This window comes from Oryctolagus cuniculus, chromosome X, assembly GCF_051225735.1.
Source record: "Oryctolagus cuniculus isolate XC-2025 breed Fujian yellow rabbit chromosome X, ASM5122573v1, whole genome shotgun sequence".
Taxonomy (NCBI): Eukaryota; Metazoa; Chordata; class Mammalia; order Lagomorpha; family Leporidae; genus Oryctolagus; species Oryctolagus cuniculus.
The window spans coordinates 29,234,178-29,249,834 of NC_142888.1; the positions used below are offsets into that span (position 1 = coordinate 29,234,178).

Sequence of the window (15,657 nt, forward strand, 5' to 3'; positions counted from 1 at the left end):
ATGCCAGCTTTTATTCTGTACTTTACCATGTTTCTTCATTCTGCCTGTTTAATGCAAGTGACAGGCAACAGAAAGTCAATCCCAGCTAATTCTAATTGTATTTTGGGTATATATGTTTTTCCTATATATTTTATGTGTTTGCTTATCACACGCCCTCTTCAACTAACATGTAAACTCCATAAGGGCAGGCTCATTTAGGTGGCAAAGATCCATTCTTTCAGTCATTCATGTAAGAAACATTCCCTTAAGGCCTATTGAGTGCCATGTCCTGATACAAGTGCTAGAGATAGAGCAGTGGACCAAATCAAAAAACTAGATACATTCCTGCCCTCACAGAGCTTCCAGTCTACCAAAAGAAGGAAGATAAGAAAGAAATAGATGCACTATGGTACATCAGAAAGTTTGTGGAAAATAGAATTGAAAGATGTTTGTTTATTTTGGCATAAAATTTTGAAGTCCACACATAGTTTTCTCATAATACACATTCTTCCAAGAACTTTTTGAAGTAACTTCATACAATGTGATGTCAAGTATTACGAAGTACCTGACAACAAAACAGGAAAGAAATAAATTAACATGTAGGAGATGCTACTCCTTAAGACAGGGTTATCAGGGAAAGCCTCTCTGAGAAGGTGATATTGGAGCTGAGACACAAGAACATCCCAAGTTCAAGGAAAAGCAGTGTGTTTTAATTATCTTTTTAAATTTTTATGTATTTCAAAGGCAGAGAGACAGAGACAGAGAAGACGCCCATCTGCTGGTTCACTATTCCAAATACCCACAAAAAAAGCCAGGGCTCAGCCAGACCAAAGCCAGGAGCCCAGAACTCAATATAGGCGTCCCACATGGGTGGCAGGGACATAACTATTAGAGCCATCAACTGCTGCCTCCCAGGGTGCTCATTAGTAGGAAGCTGGAATCAGAAGTGCAGCTAGGACTTGAACGCAGACTCTGAGATACAGGACGCAAGCATCTCAAGTAGAGTCTTAACTGCTGCATCAAATGCCTGCTCCTCCATTATCTACTGCTGCATAAAGAAAAAAAAAACCCGCAATTCAATGGCTTAAGACACCAATCTATTATTGTCTCTCACAGTTCTGTGGTTTGACTTGGCTAAGCTAGGCTGTTCTTACTTGAGGAGCTCAAGTAAGTAAGCTCCAGTTAGTGGCTGGAGCTGAAATTATTTGACGGCTCAACTGGGATGGATGTGCAAGACAGCTTCACTCCAAGTCTGGCTCCTTAGGTGGAGAAGGAGGTAGAAAGCTGCATTCAGCTGAGACAGTCTGAGTTACTCCTTGTAGCATCTCCAGTATGGCAGTTGCAGGGTGTTTAGACTTCTGAACTCATGTATGTTAACTCATGGCCTCTAGAGGGCGCTGCAATCTGCCAGGATCTTAAGGCCTGGCCCTCCAAACTGGAATCACAGCACTTTTGTCAAATTCTCCTGGTCAAAGCAGTGACAGAGTTCTCCCAGATTCAAAGGGAAGGGTCATGGAACTCACTTCTCCCTCTCCATGGGAGGACAGTCAAAGAATATGAGGCCAACCATCTTTAAGATGCCTCAAAGTGCACAAGTGCAGGGGAGTAATAAACATGGCACCCTAGAAGCCAGAGTGGCTGGAATACAGTGGGGTCAGGAAGCTGGTCGGGGACATATCATTTAGGCACTTATGAGCCATGATAGAGGCTGAATTTCTTTCATTCTCCTTCTAGTTCCCTTTTACTGCTTTTTCTCCCAAGGTTCTACAGTCAAAGAAACCTAAGCTCCAGCCTGGATACACAGACAAGATGTCAACAGGGATCTGGGAGAAATGCCTGGAACCAATCAGGGAGAACTATGAGGCCCCTAAAATAGCAGCAGCACAACTACCCTGGCCTTAGAAAGAACAGTAGCAGCTTAAAAACAACCTGTTGTTTTTAGGTGGACTCTCATCCTTTCTAATCCAAAGGATCAATGGCATTAGGTATCATAATGGTATCCTTCAGCTGCCAAAACATCTAATCTACATAGGCCACTCATAAAGTGATGCTTCTTCTAACCATATTATGTTTACACTTTGCAATGGAAACATGAAATGAACCCCAAAATACATGTATGGCTGTCTAATTTTTTTTTTTTTTGACAGAGTGGACGGTGAAAGAGAGAGACAGAGAGAAAGGTCTTCCTTTGCCATTGGTTCACCCTCCAATGGCCGCCGGCGCACTGCGCTGATCCGATGGCAGGAGCCAGGTACTTATCCTGGTCTCCCACGGGGTGCAGGGCCCAAGTACTTGGGCCATCCTCTACTGCACTCCCTGGCCACAGCAGAAAGCTGGCCTGGAAGAGGGGTAACCGGGACAGAATCCGGCGCCCCGACCGGGACTAGAACCCGGTGTGCCAGAGCCGCAAGGCGGAGGATTAGCCTAGTGAGCCATAGCGCCGGTCTGTCTATTCTTATATTTATCTTGTGTGACACAAAGTTTCAACAGTCTCACCAGAATATAGATGCTCCTCCATTTATGATGATGTCCCATCCCAATAAGTATACCATAAGTCGAGACCATCGTATGCAGAGACTGCCTGGTATCCCCTAACACAGGGCACACACCAGCTTTGTAGCACCACATACTGTAATACAATTGTGAGTCTCCTGGTGACTGCAGGGCTGCCTGGGAGCTGCACTTGCTGCTATAGCCCAACATGACAACAGAAGAGATGATCCAAAAGATCCAAATTCAGAATTTGAAGAATGGTGTCACTGAATTTGCATTGTCTTCATGCCATCATAAAGTTGAAAAGTTGAAAAATAAACCATCAGAAGTTGGGGACTGTCTGTACTTTAAATTCCTGGATTAAGAAAGAAATGAAATGACTGAATATCTCCCAATAGTCCTTGACTTAACCAAATGAGTAGATCGTGTCATTGTTCTCCATGGGCTCCTGGTATCAGGGAGATAATATAGGTACCAGAGGGTCCAAACAGGGGTGAAAAACATCAGTGATGGGGCGTAAGACAGACAAAGTCAGTGTTAGGAAGCAAGAACCTGAGCAGAAAAAAACAGAAAGGTCAGTAGCCTGCTCTGCAGGTCAGTCCTCAACACTCTCAACCTTTTCCTTGTTTCTCCTCGAGACTTCACCCATTCTCATGTACAGTCTCCAAACAGGTCAGCATCTCAACTGAGACGCCAAGTTCCCGAACTCTGGGGTAAGACCATCAAGGCTTGACATCCCCAACCCATCACTTACCAACGGGAATCTGCAGGAGTCATGCAAATACTTTGTACCTCAATGCCCTCATTTGTAAAGGGGGGACAATAATAACCACAGGGCTTTTCTGAGTATTCAGTGAGATAGATATGCTTAGAACAGTGCTTTGTATATATATCAAAATCGCTAAAGATGGCTATTAAATTCAGTTTGGAACTGAATCTTTGGGAGCCACCGCGCACATGTGTGTTTGGTTTAACTTGAGAGTCTAAACGATAGGTAACTATGAATTGTGATTTTTTTTCTCAGCTCACACATGACTAGAAGCTGTCTGTAGCAGCTGCCCTTAACATTTGCCAACTTAAAACTAAAAGAGAAACAGTAAATGTCAGCAGTAAAAGGTGCCAGGTCACTCTGCAGCCCTTCTGCTCAGAATGCTGCATGACGCGTATGTGCTGAAAGATGAAATGAGGAAACACACTTCTTCCATACAACTAGAGGCCTATTTTCCTTATGACTCATTCTGTTGGACTTTTCTCTAATTTTTATTTATTTTAATTTATTTGAAAAACAGAGACAGAGAGACAGAGAGAGAGAATCTGGTATCTGCTGCGTCACTCTCCAAATGATCATAACAGCCAGGGCTGGGCTAGGCTGAAGCCAGGAACCTGGAACTCCATCCAGGTCTCTCACATGGGTGGCAAGGGCCCAAGCACTTGCATTAGCAGAGAGGTGGATCAGAAGCAGAGCGGCCAGGACTCAAACCAGCACTGGGATACAGGACGCCGGAGTTGCAGGTGGCGGCTTATCCTCTGCCACAAAGCCAGTCCCTGTATTTTTTAAAACGATCTGGTTATTTATTTGAAAGGCAGAGTTAATTTAGGTTATTTTGATACTGGTAAACCCTGACATGCTCCCTGTAGAAGAGTGCCAGCATGGTCACTTAGTAATCCAGAGGAAAGGGTCTCCACTGGCTTAATCATAATCACTGTCTCATATCCTAGGATCTAAAAAGATTACAGTGGGGCCGATGGAAATTTAGAGAGTAACATGGCCAGAAAAGGGCATTTTACTCTTTTCTACGACCTATGTGGTCTGTTTATCTGGGAATGTCAGTTTAGTTGCAGTCAAATGGTTGATCTTCTAGCCTACTCATAATTCAGAAAGAAAAAGAGAGAGATAAAGAGAGAGAGAGAGACTAGACTTAAAGAGGAAAGGCTTGTAGTTCAGTGCATAACAAGACTACACAACTATTTTTGTTTTATTTTAGTTATTGGCCTGATCTCTTTGGAAAAGGATTTATAAAGTTTCATCCTGCCTGGCGTCTCATCTTTGAAATTCTTCTTTAATAATAATAATTCTAGAGCCAATTAGAGAAGTGTGTTTTCAAAACTAAAGTAAACACTATCTACCCTTCCTATCAGAATGTTTTCAGGATGTTCAGGGCATCACAGCAGCCTCGTTGGTGACAGTGATGTTAATCAATGTTTTCTGTGAACATCTTTTCTCCTTCAAACCTCAAATCACTGAGAGAGACAGGTAAAAACATCCCTCTGTTCAAATGGAGAAATCAAGGTACACAAGCACAAATTACATGGCCAAGGGCACACAAAAGGTCAATGATCAAGTGTGTGTGTGTGTGTGTGTGTGTGAGAGAGAGAGAGAGAGAGAGAGAGAGAGAGAGAAAGAGAGAGAGAGAGAGAGAGAGAGGAGAGAGAGAGAATGGGAAAATTCTGCAGCTCAGTCATACTAGGATAAGAGCCTTTGAGGTTCTGCATTAGACCAGCTGCTTTGGGATCTAGACAGTCTAAACTCAAAGGATCTATGCTCACGCACTAAGCCTGGCTGGAAGCAGTTGAGTTATTGTTAACAGATATGTAACACAAGAGACTGCTGCCTGGGCAGGTGAGAGGTACAGCTCTGTTGGAAACAGTGGACCTAACCTCTTCTCATAGGTCATGAACTCTGCACAGTAGTCTATGTCTGATTATAGTTTCAAAAATAAAAATGAGAGGAAGTCCATAAAAAGTTCTAATATTACTAACATGTACAAAGAAGAAAGTAGCAAATTATCTCACACTGCACCATCCAGGTAAAAGCAAAAGCTATGCCGTTTGGTGTATGACATTTCAGACCTCTTTATATAAGGATCTATAAAGAGAAGATGGGAAGATGAATGGATGGATGGTTGCCACAGGTAGATAAATGAACAGGTGGATGACTAGGAGATGAGGGAAAGACACCAAAAAAGGAAGAAAGCAAGGCAGGAGAAAAGGGCAAAGAAAAATATATGAGAATCAAAGCATAACATATATGCTAATTCAAATGACATAAATGTACTTGAAGTTAATGGAAGAAACCAAAACTGAAGAAACTGAAAGAAGTGTTAAACTTTCAAATATGTTTCATAAACTCCATACACATATATATGCTTCTATATATATACATGCAAGGGTTTTAAAAAGTTCATGGAAAGGCTGGCACCATGGCTCACTAGGCTAATCCTCCACGTGCGGCGCCGGCACCCCAGGTTCTAGTCCCGGTTGGGGTGCCGGTTCTGTCCCGATTGCTCCTCTTCCAGTCCAGCTCTCTGCTGTGGCCCGGGAAGGCAGTGGAGGATGGCCCAGGTCCTTGGGCCCTGCACCCACATGGGAGACCAGGAGGAAGCACTTGGCTCCTGGCTTCGGATCCCTGCAGTGCGCAGGCCATGGCGGCCATTTGGAGGGTGAACCAACGGAAAAAGGAAGACCTTTCTTTCTGTCTCTCTCACTAACTCTGCCTGTCAAAAAAAAAAAGTTCATGGAAAATGGAACTGACAGATAAGTTTATTTTGATAAAAGAATTCTGAAATCATATATATGAGGAATCTTCTAAGAGTTCATGCAAAATACATGTTATAAAAAACTATGCATGAATTTCTAATTATTTTGCACAAAATAAACATATCTTTTAATTAATTTTCCATTAACTTCTTAAAACCCCCTTGTATACCTATATATATAAAACCCTGGAAGTACAAGTAAGAGAAAACCTGGGCCGATGCTGTGACATAGTAGGTTAAGCATCCACCTGCTGTGCCGGCATCCCATATGGATGCTGGTTCGTGTCCCAGCTGCTCCTCTTTCGATCCAGCTCCCTGGTAATGGCCTGGGAAGGCAGTTGAAGAAGGTCCAAGGGCTTGGACCCCTGCATGCATGTCAGAGACCTGGAAGAAGCTCCTGGCTCCTGGCTCTTGGCTTCAGATTGGCCCAGTTCCTGCCGTTGTGGCCATTTGGGGAGTGAACCAGCGGATGGAAGACCTTTCTCTGTCTTTCCCTCTCTCTGTCTGTAACTCTACCTCTCAAATAAATAAATAATTTTTTAAAAAAATCAAGCAACAGAAAACTATTCACCCTATTTCCAAACATGTTTTCGTAAACTGTAATCAGCAAACTGTGGAGGATACAGAGTTTGGGAGGGAGCCACTGGGATAACTTCAGTCAACTGTGGAAATTCTTTAAGGAAAGGAGGATCTTGAATTTTCTTTTTTCCATATGTGACAATACAAGTTTGACAGGCAGGAAAGTGGGCCAATGAGTGCTGAGGCTCAGAAGGAAATGAGAGAAAGCACCACCATTCTCATCTAGCAGTGAGCAATGTATAGTGTGTTCTTAGTACCCAAATTGTCATCTGCAATTACTCTAACTTGTGTATCCTCACCAGTTAATAGCGATAAAATTTCTAGTTCACAACTAAATAACTTAGTTATTTGGAACTGCAAATACTTAGTAAGTTCTAGATGTCCACACCAGAGTAATATTATCACAGTTATTATGTCCTTGTGGCATCAAGGGCCAAAAGAAAGGCACCAGCCATGTGAAAGGCAGCCTGGAAATTCATGCCTAGGATTTTCTGCAGGTTGCTGCCACTGAGCTCTTGGCAAGGTAGGCAAAACCTTTTCAGGCCATCTGTCAATCCCTTGGTACCAACTGCAGGCTGCTGAGGCTCTTTAAGCCCTCACATGGTCCTCTTATTAGTCACCATCCTTTGGTTTGCTGGATCCCTGTCACTGTATGTCCTTTGGACTACCTGGGCATACCCCAGGATCACAAGGTATATTAGGGATCTTCAAAAAATTCATGGAGTGTGGGTGCAGCCTCAGAGGCAGTGGTGATGGCTCAGGTAACTAGGTTCTTGCCACCTAAGTGGAAGACCTGGAGTGAGTTCCTGGTTCTGAGCTTTGGCTTAGCCCAGACTGAGCCACTGTGAGTATTTGGGGAATGAATCAGTGGACAGAAGTGTTCTCTCTTTCTCAGTCTCTATCTCTCTCCTTATAAATTAATAAACTAAATAAAAAATTTAAGTTCATGGAAAATTCATATTATGAAAAACTATGAATGAATTTCCAAAATTTTTGCACCAGACTTACCTTGTAATTCCATTTTCTCCATAAACTTTTTGAAGTGTCCTTAGAGATAGTGTAAAATTCTGCACAAGATTTAAGCTATAGCCCTGTTTCCCTTAGTGAATTTCACCATCATAGCTGAATTCTATACACACTCTACCCTCCACCCCAAGCATAATTTAAAACTAACTCTGGTGGATGGTATTGTGGTGTAAGGGGTTAAGCTGCCACTGGCTGCTCCAATTCTAATTCAGCTCCCTGCTAATGCACCTGGGAAAGCAGCAGAAGATGGCCCAAGTGCTTGGGCCCCTGCACCCACATGGGAGACCTGGAGGAAGTTCCAGGCTCCTGGCTTTGACCTGGCCCAGCCCTAGTTGTTGCGGTCATTTGGGGAGTAAACTGTCTGATGGAAGATCTCTCCCTCTCTCTTCTGTAACTCTCAATTTCAGTTAAATAAATACATCTTTAAAAAAAAAAAACTAGCTCTCTGTTACCCACAACTGCAGCCCCTATTGAGTTTATCGAGATGCATGTGTGTGTGTGCACATGTGCGTGTATAGAGTATGTTTATTGAGTCTGTCACATTTGAAGTTCCAAATGGAAACTATGGAGGCCTAGAATAAACCCGTTTCCCATCCCAAAATGCTGCTCCAAATCCAGCCATCAAAGACATAATTTTGAGCAAATTATTACATGTTGCAGATCTGCCTGTATTCTCCAAAGAACACAAATAAGCACTTTGGTTTCCAGAATAAATTAGCATTTAGCTTCAGAATGATCACTAGACAAATGGGTTTCACTTGCAGAAGAGAAAATTACTACTCGTCACATTTTTTTTCTTTAAAAAAATTTCCCATGGTGATAAAGACACATTTTTTCCCATAAATAAGACATAAAATGGAGTGGGGGTGGGAGTGGAAGAGAAGGTTCATTAAGCCCACCTTAGATACAGCAGATTTGTGGAGTGGGTAAGCTCAGCGTGGCAAGTGTGAAGTTCATGTGAAATGGGCAGCTGGAGACTTCTGTCATCATGAGAGACACAAGTGCACTCTGGACTTTGATCCAGGCTTCCCTGGATTAATAGGATTGGTGATGGGGCATGAAGAAGGGGATATTAAGGGCCTGAAGAAGACTGCATACTTCTGGCTCATGGATCTTTAGAAGAGGCCAAGGTCTTACATGAGGGGACTTCAAAAAGTTCACAGAAAATGAAATTAAAAGATAAGTTTATTTTGGTGCAAAAATGTCTTTGAAATCCATGCACGGCTTTTTTTTTTTTTTTTTTTTTTGACAGGCAGAGTAGACAGTGAGAGAGAGAGACAGAGAGAGAAAGGTCTTCCTTTGCCGTTGGTTCACCCTCCAATGGCCACCGTGGCCGGCGCGCTGCAGCTGGCGCACCGCGCTGATCCGATGGCAAGAGCCAGGTACTTCTCCTGGTCTCCCATGGGGTGCAGGGCCCAAGCACCTGGGCCATCCTCCACTGCACTCCCTGACCACAGCAGAGAGCTGGCCTGGAAGAGGGGCAACCGGGACAAAATCCGGCGCCCTGACCAGGACTAGAACCCAGTGTGCCGGCGCCGCAAGGCGGAGGATTAGCCTAGTGAGCCGCGGCGCCGGCCAACGGCTTTTTCATAATATGCACTGTTTCATGAACTTTTCGAGGATCTCCTCAAAGGCATGGATTTCACATTTTTTGCACCAAAAATAAACTTATCTTTTAATTCTACTTACCATGAACTTTTTGAAGTCCCCCATATAACAAGATAATTTCTATTTGTTAAATGCGGTTATCACTTGAATATTTTATTTCTCAATATTTCTCTTCTCTGTTGCTATTCCCTGTTACTGAGTTTAGACAGAAAGATTCACTGAAATAGTATTGTAGGTAGATATCTACAATTTATCCTGGCTGCCTGTGATTTTTGTCTACTGTGACTTCAACTGGATTTCAGAGTTGTCAACAAGACTGAGGGGTTGAACCAAATGCTCTTCCTGCTATGAGGTTATTAGAACAATAGCAGTTACAGCAACAACAATTAGGTCATCATTTTGAGAGCTGTCTCTTCATTCACACACCTCTATTGACTTCAAGTTGATCACATACAATACAAAAGGAACTTTCACAATGAATTTGGCTTTTGCCCACTGGGAATTTGGCTAAGCTGAGAGTGTCTATTTGCTCAGTTTCTTCAGATAGCTGAAGTTTGGAAATGATTGTTAGTATGACATTGAGCTCCTTAATTTTAAGTTACTCTGCATCTTGACGTTGACCAACGTCTTAAGAGTTCACCTGTATTAGGCAGCTTTTCATTACTACAAGAAAATAACTGATAAAGGCTACTTATGAAAGAAAGAGGTTTATTGTGGCTCATGGTTTGGAGGTTCATAGTCCAAGATTGGGTGGCCCCGTTGGTTTGTGATGGTGTTCTTGCTGGCCACAGCCCAAAGAGGTACAGCGCATCACATGGCAAGAGGGAGCTTACTTCTACATCTCTCTTTGTAAAGCCAACATGATTCAACCATGGGGGGCTCTATCCCAACAATATAATGCAATGTAATCACCTTTCAAAGGCTCCACCCGCAGACACCATAATTGGATTAAGTTTCACCATCTTAGTAGCATTAACGTAAGATTTTGGGAACCAAATCTTTAACAAAAGGGTCTTTGGAGGACAATTAAGATCCAAACCAATATCCAAATCATAGCATTAACTTCTAGTCCTAAAACAGTTGCACAGATACTTTGGACTTTAGTTTCAAAGTTCAGACTGATGAAAGCTGAAACGGAGACATTTTATTTGTCACTAGCCTAAATTGTTCCTGATCTCAGAATTTTTTCCAAACTTCTTCAAAGTAAAACCACAAAAGAGTAAAAAACAAACAGTAAAAGAACCATACAGATAGATGGGTGCATGAAAACTCACAATATAAGAAGAAGTGATGTAAGTGAAAGTACTGTATAGCACGATTCCTTAAGAAGTTTTAGTTTTTGTTTTTTACTTTTTAACTGTGATATATTCCTTAAAAGGAAACAATTTTTGCAAGTCACTTCCAAGGCATACAGCAGTCTTCTAAAGTGTATCAGTAAAAATCAGCATTACTCTTTGTAAAACAGACCAAAAATCTCAGCAGATGCTCAACAGTAACCAAGTACTAATGGCTGCATCACTGACCACGGAAGTGAAAAAGGGGCCAGGTTAAGCTTCCACCTATAATGCTGGCATCCAATATGGGCGCTGGTTCATGTCCCTGCTGCTCCACTTCTGACTCCGCTCCCTGTTCCCTGCTAATGTGCTTGGGAAAACAGCAAAAGATGGTCCAAGTGCTTGGGCCCCTGCACCAATTTGGGAGATCAGGATGGCCTTGCTGGCTCCTCCCTGCAGCCTGACCCAGCCCCAGCCATTGTGGCTGTTTGGGGAGTGGCCAGTAGATGGAAGACTCTCTCTCTCTCCCTCCCTCCCTTCTTCTCTGTAACTCTTTCAAATAAATAAATCTTTTTTAAAATAAGTAAAAGAAAACCCCTTCTAAATTATATAGATTTGAGTTGAAGCACTTTTCTTACTGATAATCAAATCAATATAGTTTGGCATCATATTTTTTATTCACAAAGTCATCATTGGGACACCATGTTTTAACAACATAAAACATATGCAGGCCGACGCCATGGCTCACTTGGTTAATCCTCCACCTGCGGCACCGGCATCCCATATAGGCACCGGTTCTAGTCCCGGTTGCTCCTCTTCCAGTTCAGCTCTCTGCTGTGGCCCGGGAGGGCAGTGAAGGATGGCCCAAGTGCTTGGGCCGCTGCACCCGTGGGAGACCAGGAAGAAGCTCCTGGCTCCTGGCTTCAGATCGGTGCAGCACCGGCCATAGAGGCCATTTGGGAAATGAATCAACGGAAGGAAGACCTTTCTCTCTGTCTCTCTCTCACTGTCTATAATTCTACCTGTCAAATAAATTTAAAAAAACACATGCACACTAGCACTAAAAGTGAATGCCACTCAATAGATATAAATATTTCTGATAGAAACAGTATTCATCGAAGCACACCATGGGTTCATGGATACCTACTATGGAGCCAGCATGAACAAACTTCACCTTTCAGCAGACCACACATATATCTTCTACAATGACAGGAAACTGGTGATACCGGAAGTTCTCCTCTCTCAAGGAAAGATGCCATTTTATTGGATAACTAGCCCACCATGAGCCATTGTATCACTCCCCTTTTCCAGGTAGCTGAATTTAATCAATTTCAGTATCAAGCAACAGACTCAAGGTCCTTAGCCTAATGTTGATAAGGCTGCATTTAAAATGATCATCCATTAACAGACATGTAAGAAATTTACAAAGCAAATTCCTTCAACAGGCTGATTCAGACAGCAAGGATCTCACAAAATGGCTTGATCCTCTCAGGATTCAGGTTAAGAAATAATGTAGGTCTGCTGAAGAAACAAGGCACGAATAAACAAGGGTATATTCCAAAACAGTTTGTGGAAAATAAAATTCAGAGAAGCTAATTTTAATGCAAAAAATTCTGAAATCCATGCATAACTTTTCCAGAATTACTTTGCATGAATTTTTAGAAGATTCCCTTGTACTATATATTTACATGTGCTATCATTTGCATTTGGGGACAGTAATTATTAAAACTGGCAATAGAGAGCAATGTCAAAATGTCCAAAGGCCTATCTTCCATGCGGAGGAGACAATTTCTGAACTACATTCTCTAGCCTGCAGTAGGAGATAGAATGTCAGAGCTCTTGCTAATAATCCCAGAAATGCACATAGCCATCCAAGATGCTTTTTATACGTTAAAAATGAGAAAAATGACATGTGGCCAATACAAGAAGGTGGTGATAGTAGAGAATCAGTATTTAGCTTGAGAAACATGTCTTAGCTTTATGATTACTTATTATCATGCAGTTTCTCTCCAGATATGACCATAAGGAGGTCAAACTGGGTCTTTTGCCAAGATTCCAAAATCTTTTACTTGACTGCATCATTAGTATTTCAATGTGTCTCATTACTAAGAATTAGAGACTGAGGCAGCATATACACATATGCATATGCATATATTTTTAAATGCACTGATATTTCCCACTTCCTCCAGCAGAGGTCAGAAAATAGCAACACAGGAATGTGAAAATCTACAAACCAAGACAGTATTATAGAGTGATTTTCCCAAGACAGGCTTACAAAAGGTTTTTAAAATTGTTTTCTTTATTACTACTTTCTAATTACATTTTTACAATAAACATGCTTTACTTCTGTAATAATTAAAAAGTGATAACATTTATTTTAAGCTTCATAAAGAACTCCGTTGGCATATGTTACTTGCAGTTTCTTAGCTGTACACAGATTATGGGAAATCATCAAAGAAAGTAGCATATTTGGTCATCACTATTAAAAATCATTTAACACCATTCTCATTATTGATTCCTGTGAGAAATTCCTCTCAAGCAAGGGACTTAATGTCAATCAGAAGATTATCAGGAAAAAAAAAAAAAGCCAAAGCATTCTGGATATAGCTCTGAACTAAGATGAATTCCTGGATACACAAAGACAGAAAAGCAAATATAATCTCTGGTCATCGCCCCTGTCTGGAAAAGTCTGAGAGAGCCTAGTGTTAGAAGTCTATCTCTGCAAGTCTTAGCGGCGGGACAAGGGAGACATGAGAAATCAGTCAACGTGACCTACATTTAAAAAAGCAAAGAACTCAACAAAGGATATTTACTAAGAACTGCTGATTGATTGTCATCAAATCTCACCATTACCATGCAACAGTCTCATTTATAATTCATGTGTCTCTTTTTCTACTAGACACATATGGAAGCAAAGTGAAAAGGCTCATAAAACAAAGTTTTAAGGTCAACCGAAACATTTATTTATAAAGTAAGGAATCATTTTACCTGCATTATGGCAAATTAAGTAGATGCTTGGATCCTGTTCTAGCAAATGATTCATAATGTGTGTGGTCTGCTGTTTGTCCTCGATATTATCACTCACAAATAATATAAGGATGTCAGAATTGTTACAGAAGTCAAAACTGACTGTTGCTAGTTTCTTCTGCCTTCTAAGGGGGCAATTTCTACCAGGAAGGAATATAAGAGAACTTTAAAAAGTTCATGCCAAAGATAGAATTAAAAGATAAGCTGATTTGGAGGCAAAAACTTTTGAAATCCATGCATAGTATTTTATAATACACATGTTCCATGGGCATCTTGATGGCCTCTCACACGTCTTCCTACTGCTTACTTTCAAGTGAGTAAGACTGAAATTCAAAACCTCTGCCAGTTATTTGGTGGGACTCTGGAGTGGGCCCTGGATTCCCTTTGTTTCAGCGTATCAGTGCGTTGGGGACCAAGATGAAGATTCTGGGAAAACAGGAGCAGGGATATGTGAAGAGAAACTGAGGGCAAGCAACATGGTGGGAGACTGAACTCTACAGGGAAATGTGACCAGTGGGAGATTCTCAAGGTCTAAGGAGTTACTAGAATGATATACAATATTCATTTCTAAGCTGTTTGTGTTTCTGCAGTTTCAAAGCCACCCCTCACCCCCTGCCACTTCTCAAAACTCTAGTCACGTCTGGGGCACACAGATACTTAGGGAGGTCTGAGGAAAAAATCAACACAAAGAGGTGAGTTTGAGCTCAGGCTGGCATAGAGCAAAGGTGGAGAAGGTCACAGGTCACGAGACGTGAATGAGCCTAAGTGTCGTGGAAGCAGGAAATAAATCACAAGTGATCACAGGAATGAGAGACCCAGTAACTTCACAGAAATGTTGGGGAGATCAATGGAGTTTCCCCCACAAAAGCTAAGATTTGGAACTTGAGCCACTTTGTGTCAAAGTCCAAAGAAGAGCAGCCTTAGCTGATATGTAGCACACAATGGCAAAATTTCTGAATATTCCATTATATATATTAAAAAACAGACTTTGTGAGGCCAGCGCTGTGGCGCAATGAGCTGAGCTGCCACCTGCAATGCTGGCATCCTGTACTGGAGCACTGGTTCAAGTCCTGGCTGCTCTGCCTCTGATCCAGACCTCTGCCCATGTGCCATGGAAAGCAGCAGCAGATGGCTCACATATCTAGGACCCTGCCACCCATGCATGAGGCCTGGATGGAGCTCCAGGCTCTCGACTCCTGGCTTCAGCTTGGACAAGCTCCAGATGTTGTGGTCATTTTGGGAGTGAACCAGCAGATAGAGGATCTCATTCTCTTTCTGTTCTCCCCTCACTCCTCTGCTCCCTCTGTCACTTCCACTTTAAAGAAATAAATGAATAAATAGTGTTTATACAAGTCTAGTACCTGCTAACACTAACCGGTGGAATAAATAAAGGGGAGAGTGATCCAACATGGGAAGTGAGATACTCAGCAGACTCATAGAATGGCAGATGTCCTAAATAGCACTCTGGCCTCAGAATCAGCCCTAAAGGCATTCGGATCTGGCTGAAAAGCCCATGAGAGTATTTCAGGCATGGAAAGCCAAGACACTCTGGCAAAAGATCTCTGCGAGTGAGATCCCAGTGGAAAGAACAGGTCTTCAAAGAAGGAGGTACCTTTCTCTGAAGGGAGGAGAGAACCTCCACTTTGACTATGACCTTGTCTAAACAAGATAAGAATCGGAGAACTCAGAGGGCTTCCATAGCCTTGGAAACTCATGACTGGAGCATAGGGAGACTACTGATGCCATAGACAGGAGTGTGAATTGGTAAAGTCAACAACAGGAGTCACTCATGTCCTCATGTAGGATCTCTGTCCTTAATGTGCTGTACATTGAGATTTAATGCTATAACGAGTACTCAAACAATATATTTCACTTTGTGTTTCTATGGGGGTGCAAACTGTTGAAATCTTTACTTAATGTATACTAAACTGATCCTCTGTAAAAAAAAAAAAAAAAGAAATTATCAACTCCCAACTTGACTCTCACTGGGATTAAACATGACAATAGGTCTGATCTGATTTCATCATCATTTAAAAAAAATCATCTATTATTTTTCACTTTATGTTTCTGTGTGGGAGCAAACTGTTGAAATCCTTACTTAATGTATACTAAGCTGATCTTCTGTATATTAAGAT

The 15,657-nt window shown here is 41.9% G+C and overlaps 1 protein-coding gene across 2 annotated transcripts in view; it reads right to left on the minus strand.

Moving 5' to 3' along the window:
• Positions 1-15,657, minus strand: part of MAOB (monoamine oxidase B) — a 116,598-nt gene that overhangs the window by 52,427 nt on the left and 48,514 nt on the right. The window lies entirely within an intron of this gene.